The sequence below is a fragment of the Puma concolor genome, chromosome F2 (genome assembly GCF_028749965.1).
Source record: "Puma concolor isolate L17-30 chromosome F2, mPumCon1.1.hap2, whole genome shotgun sequence".
NCBI lineage: Eukaryota > Metazoa > Chordata > Mammalia > Carnivora > Felidae > Puma > Puma concolor.
The window spans coordinates 36,028,638-36,052,643 of NC_141684.1; the positions used below are offsets into that span (position 1 = coordinate 36,028,638).

Here is a 24,006-nt window from a genome sequence, read left to right on the forward strand (position 1 = left end):
TGTGTGCGTGCGTGCGTGCGTGCGTGTGTGTGTGTGTGTGGTATACCCAAGGGACACCCAAGAGTGAGGAACCCTTGCACCGGGGCCCCTCTGCAGATTTCTTTTCATGTCTCCTTGGCCGGAGTTGTGTCACATGTCCCTGTGTAAACCAAGGGCTGAGAACGGGAATGGGACCACCATAACTGATATGGGCCAACAAAGATTTACCTTCTTTGGCTGGGAAGAGAGGCCACCTCCCTTACAGCTTGTAGATGCTCACAGAGTGACGGGGATAAGGTCGTCAACAGGGTCCCGGAAGAAGAGTGGTTGTCATCCAGGGTGATTTCACCTTCCTACCCCTAACTCAAGGGGCGTTTGGGAATGTCTGAAGATATTTTTGGTTGTTAAATCTAGGAGCCAGTGGAGAGAGTTGCTATTGGTATTTGGTGGGTAGAGGCCAGGAATGCTGCTAAGCATCATACAAAGCAGTCCCCTCAACAAAGAATTATCTAGCCAAAATGCCAACAGTGCCGAGATTGAGGAACCCTGTGTTAGAAGAAGGGAAGAGGGGTGGGGAGTGGGGGGCAAGAAGCAGTGTCTGCAGTGGATGAAACTACGTGTGCAGCACCTCCTTGTGAGTCTAGCTGGGTGCCCACTGCAGCGCCCCTGAGGGTTGGAAGCTGATCTGATTAGACTGGCCAGCTGGCCCCGTGTCTACACCTGTGTGTCAGAGGCCCGAGTGAACCAGAAAGATTTGTACAGACTAAAGTTAGAAAAGAGAAGAAAACAAATGATGATTTGGAAATGAATTTGAATACGCCCTTTTAGAACCTCTGAGACTGCAGTCGACACATAAACAGAACTAAGAATATAAAAATATGGTAGTCTGTCACTCTTGTCGCTGGTTTTCACCACTCCGGTTATAATAATGCCTTAGTCACTGTGTTGAATTCATGGGTTTTGATATTTAAAGGACAGTAATGAGGAGTGCCTGGGTGACTCAGTTGGTTAAGAGTCTGACTCCTGTTTTTGGCTCAGGTCATGAACTCTTGGTTCATGAAATTGAGCCCCACATCAGGGCTCTGTGCTGACAGCATGGAGCTTGCTTGGGATTCTCTCTCTCCCTCCCTGCCTGCCCCTCCCCCACTCATGCTCCCCCCACCCAATAAACTTTTAAAAATCTTTAAAAAAATAAAAGACATTAATGACCTTGTTTTAGTATATTGTTAGTATATACTTAAATTACTTTTATAATTTTGCAGAGTAGCTCTTTAGGCATCGTAATCAATGATGAGGTTTTTATATCCACCCATGTGACATTTTACCGTACGTAATAAATGGTATAATAAAATATATTTGTGGTTTAAATAATACCTCAACAACTTTTAAACTTCTTTGCAAACATTAAATATGATTTATATATGTGAATGATAGGCACATTTGTTTCTACCAAAGGTAGCTAGATTTAAACAAATCAGTACTGTGACCTGCAATTTCCTTTGCAAATATATAATTTGTCCTGTTTGCTTTATGGCTGCTGTTTGCATGATCACATTTTTTTCCTCAAATAAAAATGAAAGAAGTGATATAGAAGATGTAGCCAAATTGGCTTACAGTTTCATGGAGTCTGATTTTGTTAAAAGTGATCATGTACTTACTTTTATGTATGTTATAATGTATTAGCTTTCCATATAGTAAAAAGTCCATAGTTAGCTTAAATTGCAAGGCGTTTCCTGTTTTATAGGCTGCACTTTACATGGTCTACTCAGTGTCACTTTTGCTTAAACAGTCACAAACAGCTTGCCTCCGACTTCATTTTTTAAAGAATCACCACAAATATATTCATTGGTACGTGCTCCTGTGCCTTCACGTACATTTTTTTTTTTTTTTTGCAGTTACTTCATTTCTTTTAGCCAGTGTCTAGAAGCCAGAACCAGGATTTCATTCAGTCTCCAGTTTATTATAGACCTATGGTCTTCACAGGAATATTCGTTAAGTTTGAAGATGCTCTAAAGCTGTGTTTTTCTATTTAGTTGCCTATAGATGACAGATAATGATGTTTTACACATTTAAGAGCACTTCATTTCCTTATTACATGGGCATATTTCTAATGGCTCTAGGCTCTTTACTATTAATAGCTGTGGAAGATATGCTATACATCTAATTTAACACTGCCTGGGGTGACACAATCGGTTCTCGGTTATTTGACTGCCAACATATACAGCTTGTGCCACAGGGAGTCTGGAGTTAATTGGCGAGATCCCTGCCCTCCAAGACTGAATCCAAGTCAAGCGTCTCTATTTTCCTCTCAGCAACCTGAGCATTCCTCATTACTCCAACTTACCTTTGGTACAGTGCCATGACTGAAATAAGGAAGGCAAGCCACTCATTTTGACTATATTCTAGATATATTTGACTTTATGCATACACATCCTTGTGGAATATGGAAGCCCTCAGGGGTGGCTCCTGAATTTCTACATATTTAGGGACTGCAGTATAGAAGAAGGCTGAGGAACTTGTCTTGAATGCATGTTTGCAGAGCAAACGTGTATGATACCAACTGTATTTTTTATGACAGCTATTTGATTGGGGACAGGAGTATCAAGCCCTCTGAGTCACCCTTTAGTAGAGCCACTGGTCATTCTCCTCATGGAAAGCCCCTTTTGTTGCTGCCAGTGAAGGCCAATTATCTTAGTATGGCCTTTTAGATGATAATATTATCATCTATATATATATATATGATATATATTATCATCATATATATGTCATTATAATATCATTATGATATCTCTCAAGCCTTACATCCCATTGTGCTGCCCACCCCAACCCTCCATGTAGCTAAACTACAACTGCACAGGGCTTGTGACCATTCCATGAACAGGACACACAACGTTTTCTTTTCCTCTGTTCCTTAGTTTTTGGGAATTCCAAAGTCTAGATTCTCTCCCCTCCCCACCACCTAGGCCCTCTACCAAAACCCAGTTTAAACTCTACTTCTTCTTTTTATTTTTTTTTTCCAGTTTCATTGGCATAGAATTGATACACGTTACTGTATATGTTTAAGATATGCATCATGGTGGTTTTGACTTACATATATTGTGAAATGATTACCACAGTACATGTAGTTAACATCCATCCTTTCATGTGGATACAATAAAAAGAGAAAGAGGGGCACCTGGATGTCTCAGTTGGTTAAGCATATGACTTGGGCTTAGGTCACGATCTCGTGGTTCATGAGTTCAGCCCCGCGTCGGGCTCTGTGCTGACAGCTCTGAGCCTGGAGCCTGCTTCGTATTCTGTGTCTCCCTCTCTCTCTGCCCACCCCCCACTCATACTCTGTCTTTCTCTCTCTCTCTCAAAAATAAACATTAAAGGGGCACCTGGGTGGCGCAGTCGGTTAAGCGTCCGACTTCAGCCAGGTCACGATCTCGCGGTCCGTGAGTTCAAGCCCTGCGTCAGGCTCTGGGCTGATGGCTCAGAGCCTGGACCCTGTTTCTGATTCTGTGTCTCCCTCTCTCTCTGCCCCTCCCCCATTCATGCTCTGTCTCTCTCTGTCCCAAAAAATAAATAAACGTTGAAAAAAAAAATTTTTTTTTAAAAAATAAAAAAAAAAAACATTAAAAAAAAAGAAAGAAAAAAATGAAAAAAATTGGTGTGATGAGATCTCTTAAGATTTACTTTCTTTACAACTTTACCGCATGTTATATGTTGTCATCACCAGGCTGTACTCACCTTCCTAGTACCCTACTACTCATTTGTCTTAAAACTGGAAGTCTGCACCTTTTGACCACCTTCTTCAAATTTCCCTTCCTCCTACCCCCTGCCTTTGGAAACCACAAATCTGATCTCTTTTTCTATGAATTTGAAATGAAATCGCTAGATCATATGATAATTCTATTTTTAATTTTTTGAGGATCGTCCATAGTGTCCCATAATGGCTGTGCCAGTCAACAGTCCCACCAACAGTGGGCAAGGGTTCCCTTTTCTGTTCATCCTCGCCAGCATTCCTTAGAGGCCATTTTAACGCTCACCAAGTGATCTCTCATTGTGTAAACCCACTTCTTCTGAGAAACCATCTTCAACCCTCCCCACACAGGCTTAATTATACCCTCCTTCCTGTGTGCCGACGACACTTCCTCCACTTCGCTGGTCACCACAGACCTGGCACAGAATTCTAGTTGTCCAACAGACAGCTTTCCTCAGCACTGGACTGTGAACTCTTTGAAGGTAGGGACGTTATCTTACTTACTTCGATATCACCAGTGCCTTATATGTTTTCTGGCTTTTGGCTGGTGCTCAGTAAAGGAATGTTGCATTAAGCTCTCACTGTTACTATGGTATCCTATATTTACCAGCATTGATGTAGAAGGAGGTGTTACCCAGTAGCCTGGTGAACAGGTAGCTAAAACATAAGCATATATGTGCTGAACCATTTTCTGGATAAAAAAAAAAATTAAGTATATCCCTGCCTCAGTAAAAGGGCCTAGAATGTGCTTCACTTCTTGACTTAGGAATCTTGTTGTGAGCGTTAGTTATTACATTGAGCTCCAATATTATCCATGTTCTATTACCTATAAAAGTGCCATGAAGTAATGCTCTTTAAGTAAAACATGCATATTGACAAAATAAAGCAGTGGTCCATCCAACGACCCTCCAATGAAACACCAAATATTACTGTCAGATTTTGATCTCAATGAATGAATGAGGGGTGACTTCGCTTACGAAACATCTGGAGTACACTGATCTTACCCTAGATCATTTAGTGTGAACTTCTCCAGAATTTTTCCTGTTTCTTGAAAGTGTTAATTTTGGGGGGAAAGTTTTAAATACTAATGACCACAGAAAGCTATATGAACTTGAAGTATATTACCTTTTTTTAAACTCTATTAGAGAATCAGATTGTTGTCACAACAAAAATGGCTACATACCATACCAATAATGGCTCACCAATTGACTTTGTATTCCTTTTATCCATCCAGTCATTCAACAATTACCACATGCTAGACATTGTGCTAGGACCTGGGCACCTAAGACTGAACAAGATAGATATGACTCCTGCCTCAAGGTCCTCATGTGGAGAGAGAAGAGACAGAGCAGCACACAGAATTGCAGCAGAGGATATGTTTCTGTTTTGAGACATTTACCAGCCCATAAAACATTAGCCACCTCTGCCAGCTCACTTGACATTCCAATGAAGTCTCCATCACTGGGTTGAGAGACTATCATAACCCAGACAAGGGCCAGTTGCATGCTCTGGTGGCAGGGATCAGGGTTTTGATGAAGATCCACAGTGATCTCTCTGGACTTGGTTATTTTGGGTATTTTTGCAGGTAGGTGGGAACGCTGGCTAAGGGAACAAGATTTATATTTGTAATCTCAGTGGTTTGTCTGTGGAGGAGAATGGTGACGCCTATCAGTAATGAGAGGGGGTGAACACCAGTGGGAGCCCCAGTGGCAGTGATTGTGTCCAGATTTAAAAAAAAGTAGGAAGTAACGTTTGCTGTTGAAAATTGGAGCCAAAGTTCCTACTTGGGGAGTTCCTAGGCACATTTTGTTTATATAACAAGATATGATGGACTTGCATAGATATCCAAATGTTAGCAGGTAATAGAATTAAGTGGTTTGATTTACATATATTGGTCTTTGTCACGTGTGTCTTACACTAATGTTTACTTATTTATTGGGTATCTATTGTACACAAAGAACCATGCTAGATACTGAGAAGGTTCTGTTTTATTCTCAGTGGGTTTATAGCTCAGGAATGGCATCAACCAAAGACAGGGCATGCAGGTTCAAGATCACAGGAAGAATAGCAACTGTGAGAAAGCATATCTTGATTACTAATGGGAAAATAAGATTATTGTTGCTCTGGGGTGTTGTAAAAGTACATCTCAGTGAAGCAATTGGCAATGGAGAGTTCCCCCACATCTTGGTACAAGAAGGATCCCTTAACTCTATCAAAGCAGCAGGGTTGACAAAGCAGGTGCTGGGCTTGAGAACAACTGTTAGAGGTCACACTAAAAATCAAATTTATTAGAGATTTTTGAAATTAGGGTTATCTACATTTGATATATAAAAATTTGATTTAACTAATAATTATTTTGAATCTACCAAGATTCTTCTCTTCGGGCCATGAAGGATTTCATTGTATATTCTTCAACACGACTGAGACTAACTTTAAGACTTAAATACTTCCTGATAGACACATACAGAGAATTAAGAGATTGGGCCAACCTAGTTTTGCTTTCTTAACGGTAATTTAAAATTTAGAGCTGAAAAAGTGTCTTACTGTGGGATGAATGGAGGCTTTTACTGAGATTGTTCTAGTCATGAGGACTAATCATGAAATGTTAGAATTGGAAATGAGCGGTGATGTCTACCGGGGGTTTTCAGATGTTGTTTAGCCGAAGAATCCTTTATTTAAAGAAAATTTTACACCGAAGTGTGGTATGTCAGAGAGACAAAAGTGGAGTTGGATATGAGGACTAATGTCCATTGATTTGCTCCATTTGAGTCTACAAGGGGTTCCCCAGGACACAGTTTGGAAACTACTGCTGCAGGCCTGTTTCTACATTTGCCCAGGCAATGGGCAAATTGTGAAGGCACCAATGCCCAGGAAAATAACTAAATCTCCCTGTGAGTACTGCTCAGAAGCAGAAAGAGGTGTAGGTTCAGATACTTTGACCTATTTCATTGAACTTTCCTCCGAAAACTGAACACAATTTGCATATCTTTTCATTTGTGTTTCTAAATGCCTGTGTCCTCTGAAACTGGGTCACTGTCTGATTAGTGATAGTAACGGTGGAAAAGAATGACTGCTGTGTCCCGGGCCAAGAGAGAAATAGGTTAAATCCAGTGTGTCTTTCTTAATCCCCTTATTGTACTTGACTGTATTCATCTTTGCTCTTCAAATAGAAAAAGAGAAGCTTCCATGAGCCATAGCCCGGCCTCCTCCTTTCAGTATGAAATGTAGTTCTACATTGGATAAATAATGTTTATATCATATCCATGGATTTATTATTTTCAGGAGGAACTCCATGTCTTTGTGATTCTGGCATCCAGTAGTAGTGCAGGTTGGATCTCACCATGCTTTTTATGAACACCAGGGATCCTTTGTAGACCCCAGGTGATACCAGCCTTTGGGTTGCGAGGCCTAATGTGATTCTGCCTTACCACTGTTCAATATCGTTCTATAATTTGTCATCTTTGGTCACCAGGTATGTTCAGTTGAGGAGACTCTGGGTGACAGACAGGTAGCTGTTCACCAACTCTTCAGGCTCCTCCTTGTGTAGCATAGATTTGTTTCTGGGAAGATGTCACGGCTAGCGAGAAATGAGGTGACTTGTCCAAGATCTCACAGCGCATGAGAAGCAGAGGCAAGCTCAGGACTCAGGCCTCCAGATGCTTTGACCAGCACCTTCACTGCACTCACCCACCTCTAACCCTCTCCGATCAACAACAGGTGGAAGTGATAAAACCAGCCATATTGAAAAGGAGCACTGTCTCAAAACCCTTGGTACAGTTTAACTTGGCCAGAACCTGGGCTGATATCAACCTAGTCCTTCAGGAAGGATGGGTAGATAAAGTGTCTTCAACTCATTTTCCCCATCACGTTTCTTCTATGGGTTCATTGTGTTATATTATTGGAGTTACTATTCGGGAGTAAGGCATTGCCCCACTGTTCAAAGACCTTGTTCAAATGCAAGCTATTCCTAGAAGGGATAATGCTATATACATGCTACCCATCAGTTTAGATCCCTTTGTTGCATTAGTCAGCAGCCCAGAAGGATGGGGAAGGCTTTCAAATGGGTTTTTGAGCAGATCAGTACCTAAAGCAGGGCCAGCATGGAGTTCCAGTTGGGATAAGGAGAGGACTGAGGAACCAGGAAACTGGGAAACTGAAGGCCCGGCAGGTGGCCTAACCACACCTGGTGTGTGCACTGAGCACGGAAAAAGCCTAGTTGCTGGTGGAAAAGATGTTTCCAGCAGAAGTTGAAGCCTGGCTCCCATGAGCTCAGGCTTTGGGCATGTTAAGCCTACAGGCTTTTCCTGGGCATCTGGGTGACACTCGTCCTCTCAGGGAGGCACTGGCATGTCCTCACACATCAGACAGGTGGACTGTAGAGAAAGCTGTGACGTACATGTGGTGATTAATGCCTCTTGCATACACTTATACACCCTCCTTCCTCTGTTCCATGCTCCCTGTATTTCCTCCAGCCAGTTCTGAACATATGGACCCTGGCACCATTCCAGCATTTACAAATCTCCCCCCCCCCCCCCCCCCCGTCCCCAGAAGACACCAATAATGTCCCTTTTCTACCTCTTCCTTGCCAGTTATGGAGGGAAGAATGGACTTACCTTCCCTGGGGTTATTACAAAACAATGGCCATCTGTCCCAGGTGGTTAATTAACTTCCTATAAATTCTTACAAGTCACAGAAGCCAGTCTCTCATCCAGAATGAGAAAGCTGAATGCCAGCTTTACCACTCCCAGATTCATTCAGATCAGTTGCTTTTCTCGTCTGCTAACTATTCCTTTCAGCCCAAACTTAAGGTAAGAGAAGGGGGACGGTTTTCCTCACTCTTTGAGAATTATGAATTTTATTTTAAATTGGGATACTCACCACCTTCAAATACCTCTCTGCCTGTCTGTCTGTCTGTCTGTCTGTCTGTCTCTCTCTCCTTTCCAGTTTGGATAACAGTTCAGCCTCACGATGTCTGAGTTGGGGGCCAATTATTGAATTTTCCTGAGGCAACAGCATTCTAAAAAAAAAAGCAAAATAATTTATTTTCATTAGTCATGGGGAAAAAAGGTGAATAAATATGTAGACATTGGAGATCCTATGTGCTTGGTTAAACTAACCTATTAACAGTCCTGGCCAAAGCAGATTAGACAGTCTGCTGAACTGGGTTAAGGATAAGGGACTTCTCTCTTTAGATATTTAGCTTTTCTGTATTATGTTGCAGCATTTGTTGCTTAACCTTTTTGCACCATTTTGAATAGGAAAAAACTGCTGCACGAGAAGTTTCTTTAGAAGTCATCTAACTGCTTGCTACTCAAAGTGTGTCCATGCAACGGACAGCAGCATTAGCATCCCCTGAGACCTTGCTAGAAATGCAGAATTTTAGGCCCCACCCCAAACCTACTGAATTCGAATCTGCAATTCAACAAGATCCCCAGGGGATTTGTGTCTTGCATTAAAATCTGAGCTGCACTTGGCTAGTCTGACTCCTTCATCTGACATATGGGGAAACTGAGGCCTGGGCAGATTCTCAGAGTGCAAGGGGAAGCTGTAGCAATGAAGAATCTTAAGAGCAAGCTACCATGACCTTGTAGTCTCTCCTGATGCAGGCTGTGGGGTGGGGTGGGGGGGGGTGCAGTGGTGGTGGCTGAAAACCGATGGTTTGCCAAGCTGGGCACTTTTCTAAAAATAACAGTGAAAGACTTACCTCTGCAGGACAGATATGGCTGACCTGGTCATTTCAGATCTGGCAGGTAAATGATGAGTCCCCATCTATTCAGACCCCTGGCCATGACCAGGTTCTCAGGGGTGACAAGAACACAGTTGTCTATAAGGAATCTGGAGGTCAGAATGCACAATATTTATGTTGGAGTTTTCACTGTTTATATAAGGAAAAATCCTCATTAATCTCAAACATGTCTGTTGTTGAGTAGGCCCCTGGAGTCAGGTGTTCCTTTAAAACAACAAACATAACCTATTTCTCATATTTCAGGTTTGATGCAATTGCTACCTGAGGCAGCCTAGTTCTTTGGGGGCTATGTTAGATTTTATTTTCACTGTAAATAGAACCATAAATTCAATAGACTTGGTATTGATTCTAACATTTTACTGTCATTATAAAAAGGAAATTGTTTCTGATTGTCGAACTTCCTATGTGCTGGGAAACAACAAAAACAATTATTGTGGCGGGGCGCCTGAGTGGCTCAGTTGGGTAGGCGTCTGACCCTTGATTTTGGCTCAGGTCACAATCTCACAGTTCACAGGATTGAGCCCCACGTCCACCTTTGCACTGACAGTGTGGAGCCTGCTTGGGATTCTCTCTCTCTCTCTGTCTCTCTCTCTCTCTCTGTCTCTCTCTCTCTCTCTCCCTCTCCCTCTCCCTCTGTGCCTCCCCTGCTTGCGTGGGTGGGTTCTCTCTCTCTCTCTTTCTCTCTCTCTCTCCTTTTCACTCAAAAAAAATTGTAGAAATCAAGATAAAGAGAATCAAATGCAATGTACTTTTGAGGGCAGAGAAAGAAGATGCTTTGTCACATGTATGGGTCTGAACTCCCTGCCTTAGGCACAAGGGTCAGGCTATTAGAGACCCCATAGGAGGCCCCTGGGTTTATGGGCCTGGAGAGTGAGAAGGAGGGAGAAGGGGAGAGGAGTGTTTCTTTCCACTGGAGGGGATAGAGAAAGGAGGATTTGCATTTCTTTGTTATTGAGGGTGGAGTGCATGTAAATGAGATATAACCTACCTTCAAATGCAGACCAGATGGAGAAGTCTGGCATATAGGAACCACTCCATATATGTTCTTTCCTCTTTGGTCTGGAGAGTTGTGCTGAGGAGACAGCCCTGGCAAAACCTAGAGGCAGATCTGGTTTGTTCAAGAGGACTCTTTGTTCAACAGGACTTTATCTGTACTGGCAAAACATAAAGGAGAATGTTTCCATTGTTGCTGATAAAAGAGACACTCTAAGAATCAGGGCTGCTTTGTGAGAATCTTTATGCCTCTGGAGTCATGAGAAATTTGGACTTCTTGACAAGGACTAGGGCTTCTGTGGGTTCAGGCTGAAATGATGGGAGTGGAGCCCACTGTGAACCGTGGTTGGTCATCTAATTCTGCAATATTCTAGATGAGGTCAGAAGGAGTACATGGCAGTTCCCACTGAGCGGGCTGTGCTGAGGGCTCAGTGGGGCTTGACTCCTGGGGCAGAAGAGAAGATGTCTGGGGGGCGGGGGTGTGGTGTCTGTGACCTCAGGAGGTGGTTCTCGGGGTTCATGGAAAAGGCTACAAAGCAGTCATCTACTCAGGGTTTCAGATATCCTTTGGTAGGTTTCGTCTATCAGGTTATCGCAATTCTGATTCTCTGGGGAATTGGGGATTGCTTTGAGAGTGCGTGCACAAAAAGGCAATGGACTTAGGTTAAGATAATTTAAGTGACACAGGTAGACAGATCTTCCTGAACAGTAATAATCATTTATTTCACTGCTGTGGCTTTTTAGTTTACAGACCATTGTCTTGGCAGGCTTATGAGGAAATTTCCCTCTAAGTGGCTAGTACTCTTCCCACTAAATCAGTGGCCCCTAAAATAAGTGGCCCACTATACTCTAGAGAGTACACAAGATAATCTACTGCTTGCAAAAAGAAAATTATTTAGGTTTTTTTTTTCTAAAAAATAAAAAAGAAGAAGTGAAAAAGCAAAAAAAAAAAATTAAGCTTTACCAACATTTTAAATATGGACTGAGCCTAGCACATTCTGTCATTTTTTGTATGTCAGGCATCCCTGCATCACATATTCCCCATGTGGTCTCCCGAGGATTGAGGGGCTGCCCACATCCCCGAGGGGCAGAGAGACCCCCCCCCTGGCTTGCTTGTCCACTTTCAGCACATTGCTTTACATTGACCCGTGTTTAACCTAAAGATTTCATTGTCTTCCTTCCTCTGACAGAGTGAACAAGCAACTTCCAGAATGATTCTTGCAAAGAAATGATCAGTGGGGGTAATGCTAGTGACGCGAGCACGCACCAAGCCCAGGAAACAGCCAAGCGATGTTTCTGTTACTGCTGGTGTATGCTCATTGTCAGCCATCATACAATACCGAAAACAACCACAATCTCATCCAAGCTAGCAAGTTGCCAAAACATTTTTGCAAAGTGAATTACCTTCCCTATTCTCGATGATGAATGTCACCCAAGTATCCATTGTGTCTTGTAATATAAGCTCAAGGACATTAGGAAGTTACTGTGATTAATAATTCACTTAAAAACTAAACATCTAGAACATGAAACAAACCTCTACAGTTTACCAACCCCCCACCAGTGGTGGGTAGAGACGTGTGATTCTCAACAGTACTTTATTGTTTTTTAATGTTTATTTATTTTTGAAAGAAAGAGACACAGAGCATGAGCAGGGGAGAGGCAGAGAGAGAAGGAGACACAGAGTCCAAAGCGGGCTCCAGGCTCTGAGCTGTCAGCACAGAGCCCAACGTGGGGTTCAAACCCACGAGCCGTGAGATCATGACCTGAGCCAAAGTTGGATGCTTAACCGACTGAGCCACCCAGGTGCCCCAGTACTTTTTTTTTTTTTTTTAAGATTTTATTCTTTTTAAGGAATCTCTACGCCCAGCATGGGGCTTGAACTTACAATCCCAAGAGCAAGAGTCACATGTTCTGCCAACTGAGCCAGCCAGGAGCCCCTCAACAGTACTTAAAATGTTTGCCAAATTTACTGACAAATATTTAAAAGCCTCTTTTGAGGGGCGCCTGGGTGGCTCAGTCAGTTGAGCGTCCGACTTCGGCTCAGGTCATGATCTCGCGGTTTGTGGGTTCGAGCCCCACGTCGGGCTCTGTGCTGACAGCTGGGAGCCTGGTGCCTGCTTCCGATTCTGTGTCTCCCTCTCTCTCTGCCCCTCCCCCACTCATGTTCTGTCTCTTTCTGTCAAAAATAAAATAAACATTAGAAAAAATTTTTTAAAAAAGCCTCTTTTGAGATTTTTTACTTGTTAGTAAAAAAAAAAAAAAAGCCTCATATGACTGGGTAAATACTTGCTCCTCCTGATGCTGTTAAAGATGGTTGAAGTAATACATAAAAAGTATTTATAGTGACAAACAAAATACCTTTGTTTTGGTGAGCTCATACTATTGGAATAGAAGAAGAAAATATTGCAGGATGTCTGAAGAAGCAAGGATCAGAACAGATGATGCAGTGTGGGATGTTTGTTGTGTAGTGGTATAAAAACATGTATGCTGTCAATATGTTTCAGCCTAGAGTATTTGCTAGATTCTGTTTTAATAATTTAGAATTTAAAGAACCACTTTACGTTGTATATGTGTGTGGGTACGCCTGTGTGTGCATGTTTGTGTACCACATAGAGGAAAATGCACTGGGAATGATATATCTTCAACAATTAAATTGCTTCTTTAATTAAAAAGTGTTTTATGGAAAACTTTAGGTGAATATGACCACCGAGATAAAGATAGGACCAAATGATTCATTCGCTGAATCATACAGAGGAAAGCTCTTGTAACAAACAGTTAATGCCAGAAATACACAAAATGTTACAGGATGTAACTAACATAGGTTAACTTTATAAAAACCAGGCCTGTAAAATATAGTGGAGTCTTTATAACACTGTGGAATAAAATGGATAGTGACCATGAAAATCTTGTGCAATGCGTAAAGGCTCCCTATAAATCCTTTAAGTTATCTTCTGTCAAAATATTATAAAGGAATTGTTGGACTCTAGGTGACTTATTCATTTTTCTTTTATTAAAAGATGAGACCCAATAGGCTGACCTTTTATGCAGTGACAATTAGGCTATCTAGAAAAATAGCTTTTGGAAAAATTAAAATTAACACTTAAAACTGTCATGAAGAGGGGCGCCTGGGTGGCGCAGTCGGTTAAGCGTCTGACTTCAGCCAGGTCACGATCTCACAGTCCGTGAGTTCGAGCCCCGCGTCAGGCTCTGGGCTGATGGCTCAGAGCCTGGAGCCTGTTTCCGATTCTGTGTCTCCCTCTCTCTCTGCCCCTCCCCCGTTCATGCTCTGTCTCTCTCTGTCCCCCAAAAAATAAATAAACGCTGAAAAAAAAAAACTGTCATGAAGAATCAAAGTGGGAAAGAGACCTAATAATCATTGTCTAATTAACCCATGAAGAGTGTGACCAGGGGAGTGGAGTATTTGCCTTCCTAAAGCCCATTGCCTCCGGCTAGGTTGTGTGTCCTCATCTTTCACTCCCGTAATACCCTGTGTAGACATCCACCCATTCATCCACCTATCTTTCCATCTATGCATCCTCCCATCCAGCCAGCCAGCCATTCATTACCCTTCCATCCGACAAATATGTGTTCATCATTTACTCGATGTCAGCATTCTAGATAGTGGGTATACAAAATAGACAGTGAACAAAACCATCAATAATCCCAGCTCTCAGGAAACTTACATTGTACACAGGGAAAATACATCACTTTAAAAAATGAGTAAGACATATAATAAATTGGCCAATGATAAATGTTATGGGAAAAAACAAAGGAGAGAAAGATATTAGGTTGTACATTGCAGGGAATACACTGCAATTTTTAATCCAGCAATCAGAGGAAGCATCACTGAGAATGATGCGGGAGTCAGCATCATAAAGAGGTTAAGAGCGTGAGTCCTGCAGGTTCTGGGGAGAGAGCTTACGGCACAGAGGGAACATTAAGGACGAAAGCCCTGAGGAAGGATTGTGCTCTGGGTTTAGTTAAGGAGGAGAGGAAGCAGTTAGCAGACTGGCAGAGTCTTGGGAGGCTTGCAAAGATTTTGACTTTTACTCCAAGTGAGATGGGAAATCCCTGGTAGGTTCTGTGCAGGGGATATGACTTGGTTTGACATGGGTTGTCACAGGATTGTTTTGGCTGCGTTACAGAGAATAGACTGAGTGGGGTGTCTTAGTCTGTTCCGACTGCTGTGACCAAGTGCCAGAGACTGACTGGGTGGCTTGTACACAATAGAAGTTGACTTCTTATTTCTGGAGGCTGGAGGTCTGAGATCAGAGTGACAGCGTGGCTGGGATCTGGTGAGGATCCTTTTCCAGGCTGTAGACTGCTGACTTATCCTGACACTGTGGAGAGCAGAGAGGGGAAGCGAGCGCTCTTGGGACTCTTATAAGAGCACTAATGCCTTCGGGAGGGCTCCACTCTCATGCCTCGTCTCATCCTAAGCACCTCCCGTGCAGCCCACCTCCTACTACCATCACATTAGGGGGTAGGGATTCAACATACCAGTTTGGTGGAGGGGGGTTCTATACAAGCATTCAGTCCATAACATGGGGCCAGTGCAGAAGTAGAGGCCTGTTAGGAGACAGTGCAGTGATCAAGGTGAGAAATGGTCCAAGTGGGGGTGGTGGAAGGTGATGGAGTTAGTTCTCAGTCGCCATGTTATATTGAAATCATCTACTTATTATTACTTTTGTCTCCTCCACCTGCCCATTGCATTCCTGGCACCTATCACAATGCTCACTCAGAAAAATCATAAGGGGCACCTGGGTGGCTCAGTTGGTTAAGTGTCTGACTTCGGCTAAGGTCATGATCTCAGGGTTCAGCACAGAGCTTGCTTCGGATCCTCTGTCCCCCTCTCTCACTGCCCCTCCCCTTCTTGCGTGTGCACGCGCTCTCAAAAACAAACACACATTTTTAAAAAGGGGGAAAATCATAAAATCTCCTTTCAGGAAATAAATTGTGCCCATCTGGGGAGTTCTACAGAACTAAATCTCAAGTTGTGAATACAAGGTGGTTGAAATAGAAGATGCAATTTGTTTAAGAACTAAAGGAAAAATTTAGTGGTTGACAGTGTGTTATTATGAGGAAGAGGATGATTGGGGGAGTATATTCTTGGTCCCAGAGGCTGATTTTAAAGGAATCCTTCCTTTCCCAGCACAGCTCCGGGTATTTGGGTCAGACATGAAACCATTTCAATGTAATGTAATACTTGGAGCCACAGTATTGCTCAATTCCAGGACATGCCTTTCCCACCGAATGCAGCATGGATCCTTTGAGTGGCACAATGTGGTGATGATCTATGGGTATCTATGTATCTGTATCTTTGGGAAGTTCTCCCGCCATTGGAGAGTGTCACAGATCCACATGATCACAGAAACAAGGCAGAAGCTGTAATCGTAAATATTAATCTTAAATACTATTGGTTCCAGGACTTGTTAGGCTGGATAGTTACAGTAAATTGGATAGTAGCTTCTAAGAGTATCAGGTCCGCACCCCCAGAACCACCAGATGTGGAAAAGGGTGTTTGCAGGTGTGATTAAGTTAAGGATCTTGAGGTGGGATATTATCCTGGGTTATCTGGGGGGTCCTAACCGCAATCGTGAGTGTCCTTGTAAGTGAAAGGCAGAGGGGGATCTGACACAGAAGAGAAGGCAAGGTGACACAGGGCAGATACTTTAGTGACAGAAGAAGCTGACAGCTACCGAAAGCTGCAAGTGGCAAGGAACAGAATCTCCCCTAGAGCTTTTGGAGAGAGCTTGGCCCTGCCAGCAACTTTATTTTGGCCCAGAAATACATATTTCAGTCTTGTAGCCTCCGGAACTCTAAAAGAATGTATTTCTGATGTTTTATGTCATCAAGTTTGTGGCAATATTGTTACAGCAGCCGCAGGAAACTAATACACTAACAGAGTAGTGAACTAAGCTTTCATCTATTTCTTGGATAGCTATTTATACACCAAAAGAACAGTTATGTGGTCTTGAAATTTCTCTGTGAATATTTCAGCAATGACTCTGCACAAGAGTGCTTTTGAAGCCGAGGCAAGATGGTTTACAGGGTACCCCAATATCTGCTCAACTGCTAACCAAAAACCCTTCTAAATTAGGCTGTGACAGTTTGTTTGCCAATAAGCGCTTTTATAAATAGTAAACAGTAGTTGAAAGGAAAATATACTACTGAGCCATCTTGCATTACTTACTTTATGGTTAAAATTCGATCTATCCAAAGATTCCAAAGCATCTACATGCATATTCATGTCTCTCTCTATCTCTCTTTCTCCCCTTCTCTGTCTGTCTCTGTCTGTCTTCCCCCTCTCTCTTTCCCTGAAAGAATTAAGAGCAAGAGTAATTTGCACTATTGGGCACGTAGCAGATGATTTTACACTACGCATGATGAAAAATCTAATTAAATATGATTTTCATCTCAGCTTTACTTGACCTTTCTTCATCCAGATACATTGCTGACCCTCCAATCTAGGAATCCTGGGAAGATCCGGGAAGTCTTTTGCAGAGCAAAACACTCAGGATGGTAAAGTGCTCTTAGCTGAAATAAATGCTCATTACTGAAATTCCTGTAGTCTCCTGAAGTGTTGTGGGTTTTTGTTGTTGTTGTTGTTGTTTTTGTTTTTTTGGGTTTTTTTGCTACCATGCCCCATTTAGGAATGGAACTTATTACCGAAGATAAATAACCTGATTCCCAGGGTTCAGCCTTATTGGGTAGACCATGAAGGCATTTCTCTTTGGGGTCATACCATATCCCCATTTATTTTAGATGCTGGGGTAGGGGCTGGTCCCAGCTATTAATAGAACCCCATGAACCTTGGAAATATTTTATCATTGTAATTCAGTGATTTTCTCTGACTTCCAAAGGCCCTCAACTCTCTCCTCTCCTCTCCTCTGATCACGTTTCATGAGCTTACATTTCTGGAAACAAAAACCATAAGGGAGATAGTCTCTAGTTAATATCTTTTGGCCTTGAGATCTAAATCCTCTAAGTCAGGAGTCAGAAATCTATGACCTGTGGCTAAATCCAGCCTGCCTCCTGTTTAACTTTTAAATAAAGTTTTATTTGAACACAACTATGCCCATTATTTATTGTCTAGGGCTGCTTTTTTGCTGTTAACAACAGAGTTAAGTACTTGGACAAAGGTAGATAGGCCTGCAAAGCCTAAAATATTTACTATCTGGCTTTTTACAGAAGGTTTGCAGATCCCTGCTCTCAGTCAAGGGAACTCAGATTCTGCCTACTGTTGTTTTGTTTTGTTTTGTTTTGTTTTGTTTTGTTTTGTTTTGTTTTAAGGGAGAGAGAGAGAGGGAGTCATTAAGGGGCAGAGAGAGAGGGAGCCGGAAAATCCCAAGCAGGCCCCGTGCTGCCAGCACAGAGCCTGACCCAGGGCTCAAACCCATGAACTATGAGATCATGACCTGAGCCAAAATCCTGAGCCGCTAAAGTGACTGAGCCACCCAGGTGTCCCCGCCTACTTTTTTTTTTTTTTTTTTCTTAAACAGAGGTGTGAAAGCATAGCAAGGACAGAACTGAAATTAATGACTTGGCACATTATCCTGCCATAGGATAACCTGCCACTTAGCTCCACAGCTTCGAGGGAGTCTGACTTAACTTGGGGGCCCAAGTATGATTGAGATCCAATTCAGAATGACCTTAGCTTCTTTCTTGAGCTGTCGTAGTCATGGTGGAAAAACACATCCTAAGGATCATATTACTCTCCATTTATCCACATTCTGTGGTGGCCCAGATCCAACGAGATTACTCAAGAATCTTCCTTCTGTTGGGGCTGCCCCTCTGTGTCTTTATAGATGTTGTCACACTTCCGTAGCCCTCAGGCTGTTCCTTGTATGAATGCAGTGACTGGTGGATCCTCAAGGACAAGCCCTCTAGGCAAGGAGCCCTGGCACACTGTCCTGTGCACACTAGAGGTAGAGGAGCACCCTTACTGAGTGCTGACTTAATTGGATGACCCAGCCTTCTGCTCAGAGGTGACAACAGATGCAGGAAGTGATCTCAGGCTTGCCTTTTGGGAAGTGCTGCTGGAAGACAGTGTGGCCTCTAAACCTGGAGGGATCGCTGCAGGGTAGGATATGACTGTCAAGTTCTGCAGGCTGCATCTGTGGGCATAGTCAGCTGAGACACTTCACAAAGAAGGGAGAGGAGGGGAAATGATGCCAATATAATTGCCTCTTGGAAAAGATTCCCTATCACGTTTCAGAAGGAAAGTTCACTATGAATGATGCTGGCACTTAAGAACCTAGAGATTTCTCTTTGGTATCATGTGACTTATTATTAGTTTGTATGGAATGATGATGACCTCTGTCCAGTCTGACTACCATAGTGTGGCACACTCAGAAGAGCTTACATTTGCAGGTCAAACAGACCTGGGTTCAAATGTCAGGTTCATCTCATTCTGCTTCTACTGGTGTCAAGTTGATTACCTTCAGTTGTGTCACCTGTAAGAGGGGATAAGACTTTCAACTCACAGCATGCATGTCAGGATTAAGTAAAAGAGGTAATATAAAAGATGTCCACACTACTGGGCAAACAGTAGTCGCTCAATTCTTTGCCCTTTTCAGCTGGTCTTATTGATGAAGGAGAGAAGTAAATTTAATGAACCCACTTTCTGAAGAGATGGTAGGAACAGTGGTTCAGCCAAAAAAAAAAAAAAAAAAGTAAGGATTTATATAAAACAAGAAGATACATTTCTAATGAGTTGTTAAGGGAAAACAGGATCTTTGCATATTTGTACCCTAGTGTGGTGGTTTTATTCATAATTTGGAAGCTGTTATCACCCTGTGAGAATAGCAATGGGAATGTTTCCTTCATGGACACAGCCATGGGCCCCATCAGGACCATGGTACAAAAGGCCACTGGAAACGGAGAGTGCTCAATAGATAGGAAAGTTGGCACTTATCAGTAATAAATACTGCCAGTAATAATAACACATTCCAGCTTCTATATAGAGGCTGGGAGCAGGCCAAGATCACAGTTAGAATAGAGCATAGGTTCTGTGCTCTACTGACAGAAGGTATTTTTTTTCTTCCCTTATTTTTGAGATCAGAACAAAGAAACAATTGACTGAATATAGACGTTTCGTGACAATTAAATGACATTTTGTTCAAGATAATTGTAGGATTTACATTGTTTCTTTTGACAGCTGATCAAAGGGAAATAAAAATTTGCAAGGCAAACTGGCCCCATGTAGATCAATATGGAAGCTGCTACATTTAATTTTCTTCCTAGGATTTTGGAAGGCGGACTGAGGGATCTTTCCAGAATTTTCTTTTTCAGTTGACTCCATTGGCATTGCCCTATATAATTATTTCGACAGTGGGTGGTTGTCCTCTTCCACCACACTCAGAGAATTTTATGGCTTCTCTCTAGGGCTTGCCTGCATTCTGATCTTAACCCCCAGTTAAAGAGCAGCACAATCTGAGTACAGTCTGAATTTTCTAGTATTTTGAGAACCTATCAGACCTGTAAGCATCCATTGGTTCCTTCTTTCTAGAAATGTTTTTTTCTCCATGCTGTTGACCATTAGAAGCCTGGAGACTGATGATCTTTACATTTGTATCTGCTCAAAGTCTTGTCTGGATTGGTCACAAATATTGTTAATACCTTTGTCCTAAAGATCTCTTGAAATTATCCTGGACCAAACTCAGGATGTCGGATGGACTGATATTTGCCAATGGCGAGGCCTTATATGTGGAAACTTAGACTTGAAGGAAGAACATTGAAGGATTCTTCTTGTTTTTCATGTGGGTGCCTCATAGAATTGCAGTGTTTTTTAAAAAAAAATCAATATTTATTTTTGAGAGAGAGAGAGGGAGAGAGAGAGAAGAGAGAGCACAAGTTGGGGAGGGCCAGAGAGAGAGGAAGACACAGAAGCCAAAGCAGGCTCCAGGTTCTGACCTGTCAGCACAGAGCCTGACACGGGGCTCGAACTCACAAACTACAAGATCATGACCTGAGTCAAAGTCAGAAGCTTAACCGACTGAGCCACCCAGGCACCCCAGAATTGCAGTTTTTTAAACAGGAGTTCTAAGACCTAGTTTTTCAGCCAGTTCTTAGCCCTCTCTTTTTCTTTTCTTTTGATTAAGTAGAAAATTTAATGGCCTTGCTAACATCAGGAAATTTTTTTTAACATTGTACATTCTCACTATCTTTTTAATTTCCTAAAACTATAACTACTTACCAGAATGATTCTGGCATTCCGTGAGAAGGTACCATTTGTCACCAGAAAACTTTTGAACTCTACAGAAATGCAAAATATCAAAGGACATTTTTATATCCTCACAAGGTTCATAAAAGCAGCTAGACTGCATGTTATGGGCCTTGTTGGGTCAAGTATGATTTTGGTCATCAGAAAGGGATTTCTCATTCACTTTTTAACTAATTATATCAGTAAAGGTTTAATTAGAAAAATAGAAACTGGGGCGCGAGGGTGGCTCAGTCGGTTAAGTGTCCGACTTCAGCTCAGGTCGTGATCTCATGGTTTGTGAGTTCGAGCCCCGCGTTGGGCTCTGTGCTGACAGCTCGGAGTCTGGAGCCTGCTTCCGATTCTGTGTCTCCCCCTCTCTCTGCCCCCCCCCGTTCATGCTCAGTCTCTCTCTGTCTCAAAAATAAATAAAAACATTTAAAATTTTTTTTTAAAAAAGAAAGAAAATACAAACTAAGTATGTCAAAGGAGATTTAAAATGGGACTAATTTTATTTTATTTTTAAAATTTCTTTTAATGTGTATTTATTTTTGAGAGAGAGAGACAGAGTGTGAGCAGGGGAGGGGCAGAGAGAGGGAGACACAGAATCCGAAGCAGGCTCCAGGCTCTGAGCTGTCAGCACAGAGCCCAACGCCGCGGGGCTCGAACTCACAAACCGCGAGATCGCGACCTGAGCTGAAGTCGGTTACTTGACCCACAGCCACGCAGGCGCCCCAAAATGGGACTGATTTTAAAAGTAAGGCCCTTGGGGCGCCTGGGTGGCGCAGTCGGTTAAGCGTCCGACTTCAGCCAGGTCACGATCTCGCGGTCCGTGAGTTCGAGCCCCGCATCAGGCTCTGGGCTGATGGCTCAGAGCCTGGAGCCTGTTTCCGATTCTGTGTCTCCCTCTCTCTCTGTCCCAAAAATAAATAAACATTGAAAAAAAAAAATTTATAAAAGTAAGGCCCGAAGGAACAAAAAAGGGGAGGTGGGTTAACTCAGGGATGAGAGTGTGAATCAGCTGCTACCGGAAGACACGAGGGTGGCGGTGGCGTCCCGGAGCCCAGGCGCACACTCGTGGCAGCTGCTGGAGTCTGCTTTTGCTGCCAAGCCTCCTGATGCTGCTGAATAGTCAGCACCACTGGAGCCCAGAGCCACCTGCTGTGGCCCCTGTCGGAACTGACCCACCCTGCTTGATGCGTGGCCGGAAGCAGAAGGGAACGATGGCTTCTCCCCTCCCGACACACACCAGTGTCTCCCACTGCTTGGATCTAGTTAGCAGTCAGCTGGCAGGATTCCGGAGAGTGGAACTTGCAGGGTCCACTCCCTGCAAAACAGAGGTGAGCAGAGAAGGGAAGGAATGGAGTCAAGGGCAAATAGGCCAGTGACCAGCTCACTTCTGTCCTTCACACAGAGCTGAGGTATGTTCTAGACGAAGCTGACAAGGAACAACCCAGTGTGTCAATAACTACACGTTCACACGGCTTTCTTTAAAGTTTCTAAACGATTTTAACTTCTAAATAGCTTTCATTTTTTTGATATTTAAGGACAGGGCATGACTGGAAAATATCAAGCAATACGTTCTGTGGTTTATCTTTTATAATTTGTTTCCTTAGAAAGTTTTGGGGGGAGGCAACTGCCGTTTGACGTGCTTTTACAGAGATGCCAGGTGATGCACAAATATTTCTCATTTAAGACTTACGACAACCTTATGAGGTAGGAATTACTTTTGTCCCCCTAGAAAGCAGTATCCCAGAAAAAGCTTCACAGCTCTTCATTTCCAGAGCTGGGGCAAGAACTCCACCCAACACATTCCAGCCAGCACACGGTGGCCTTCTCTCCTCAAAAACATAAAGGATTTTTTATTCACAACCCAGGGAATACCTGGATATGGAATAAGAATAAGACTTATGAATATGTTGCCAAGGTATACTTCCCAGTGTAATATTACTACAAGCTCCAAGAAACTGTACTGTCCAGCGGGTGGAGAGAGCCATCTTGAACGTCTAGAGCTCTTTGCTTGAATCTCTTTGTAGCACAAGGTTCTATATGTCTTTTCTAGTATTCATTGTCTTGGGCAAAACCCATGAGGAAGGAAGGGATTTAGGTAGGATTAACATAGGGGTGATATCATCATCATCATCATCATTATCATCATCATCATCATCATCATCATCATTTCACCAGGGTGGGTTGGGAATAGGGGAGAGAAAGATCAGTTTTGGAATGCACCAAGCGATGTCTGGTGAGGGATCGAAATCTGGGTCTCAGTGAATAAAGGACCAGAGGTCTTAAATATAACATATAGACAAGGAAGCACAAATGACAACACATATGTAAAAATATGTTCCACCTGTCCGCTCGGTCAGGCAAGAAAAATCCAAGTGATGACACGTTATTATGTGGCACTTATTAAACTAAGAACAATAAATAAACAAATATATATCATTATATATATGACATACATATAAACGTATATATCTGATACAGTGCTGACAAGCTTTGGAGAAGTGGTATATTTGCTTCTTGCTACTGTCAGTTAAAACAGTTTATTGGGGCACCTGGGTGGCTCAGTTGGTTAAGCGTCCAATGTCAGCTCAGGTCATGATCTCGTGGTTTGTGGGTTTGAGCCCCCCATCAAGCTCTGTGCTGACAGCTCAGAGCCTGAAGCCTCCTTCAGATTCTATGTTTCTCTCTCTCTTTGCCCCTCACCCGCTCATGCTCTTTCTCTGTCTCAAAAATAAACATTAAAAAAATTTTTTTTAATTAGTTTATTTAAAAATCTGAACAGAAATAGTATCAACAGGCACAAACTTTTCATACCTAAGACTTTGTAATCACTCTCATTAGAATTATTCTTCAGGATATAAATCAAAGGAAAAAGTAAATGTGTGAAGATGTTTGTATGTGCCATTTATAATAGGGAAAATCTAGAAGTAGCTGAATTCTGCGGGAGTCAGGGAATGGTTAACTATACCGTCCGTATCCATTCATTGGCATTTGCATAGCAACTGAAAAGGAAATATATGGAGACTTTGAAGGCTTGTAGAAGGCATTCATTAGCCCACGTTGAGTGGAAAAAAGGGAAAACCTTTGGCTCTGAAAACCTTTGGCTTCTGGATTTTGAGTGCCAGCTCTTGTGTGAACTGTCTAACTGTACAAATTAGGTCAGGCATCTCAGGCAAATGATGGCCACTCTCCTTAGATGGAGTTTTCCCTGGTTGGTTATAATGATCCTTACCTCAAGCAGCCATTGTGAAGATCAAATGAGATCATTTACATGAAGTACTCAGCACAGTGCCGAGTGTAAAACAAGCCCCCAAAGTCCTCACTATATTTACT

General features: G+C 42.6%; 1 protein-coding gene and 1 long non-coding RNA gene across 4 annotated transcripts in view; one reads left to right on the top strand and one right to left on the bottom strand.

The window, feature by feature from the left end:
* NCALD (neurocalcin delta) overlaps positions 1-24,006 on the top strand; it is a 404,040-nt gene that overhangs the window by 281,204 nt on the left and 98,830 nt on the right. The window lies entirely within an intron of this gene.
* LOC147571939 (uncharacterized) lies at positions 8,567-10,654 on the bottom strand. The gene is made up of 3 exons (XR_015247016.1): positions 10,459-10,654; positions 9,429-9,559; positions 8,567-8,741 (listed from the first exon to the last, which is right to left on the bottom strand). It is a non-coding gene; the product is annotated as an uncharacterized LOC147571939 (long non-coding RNA).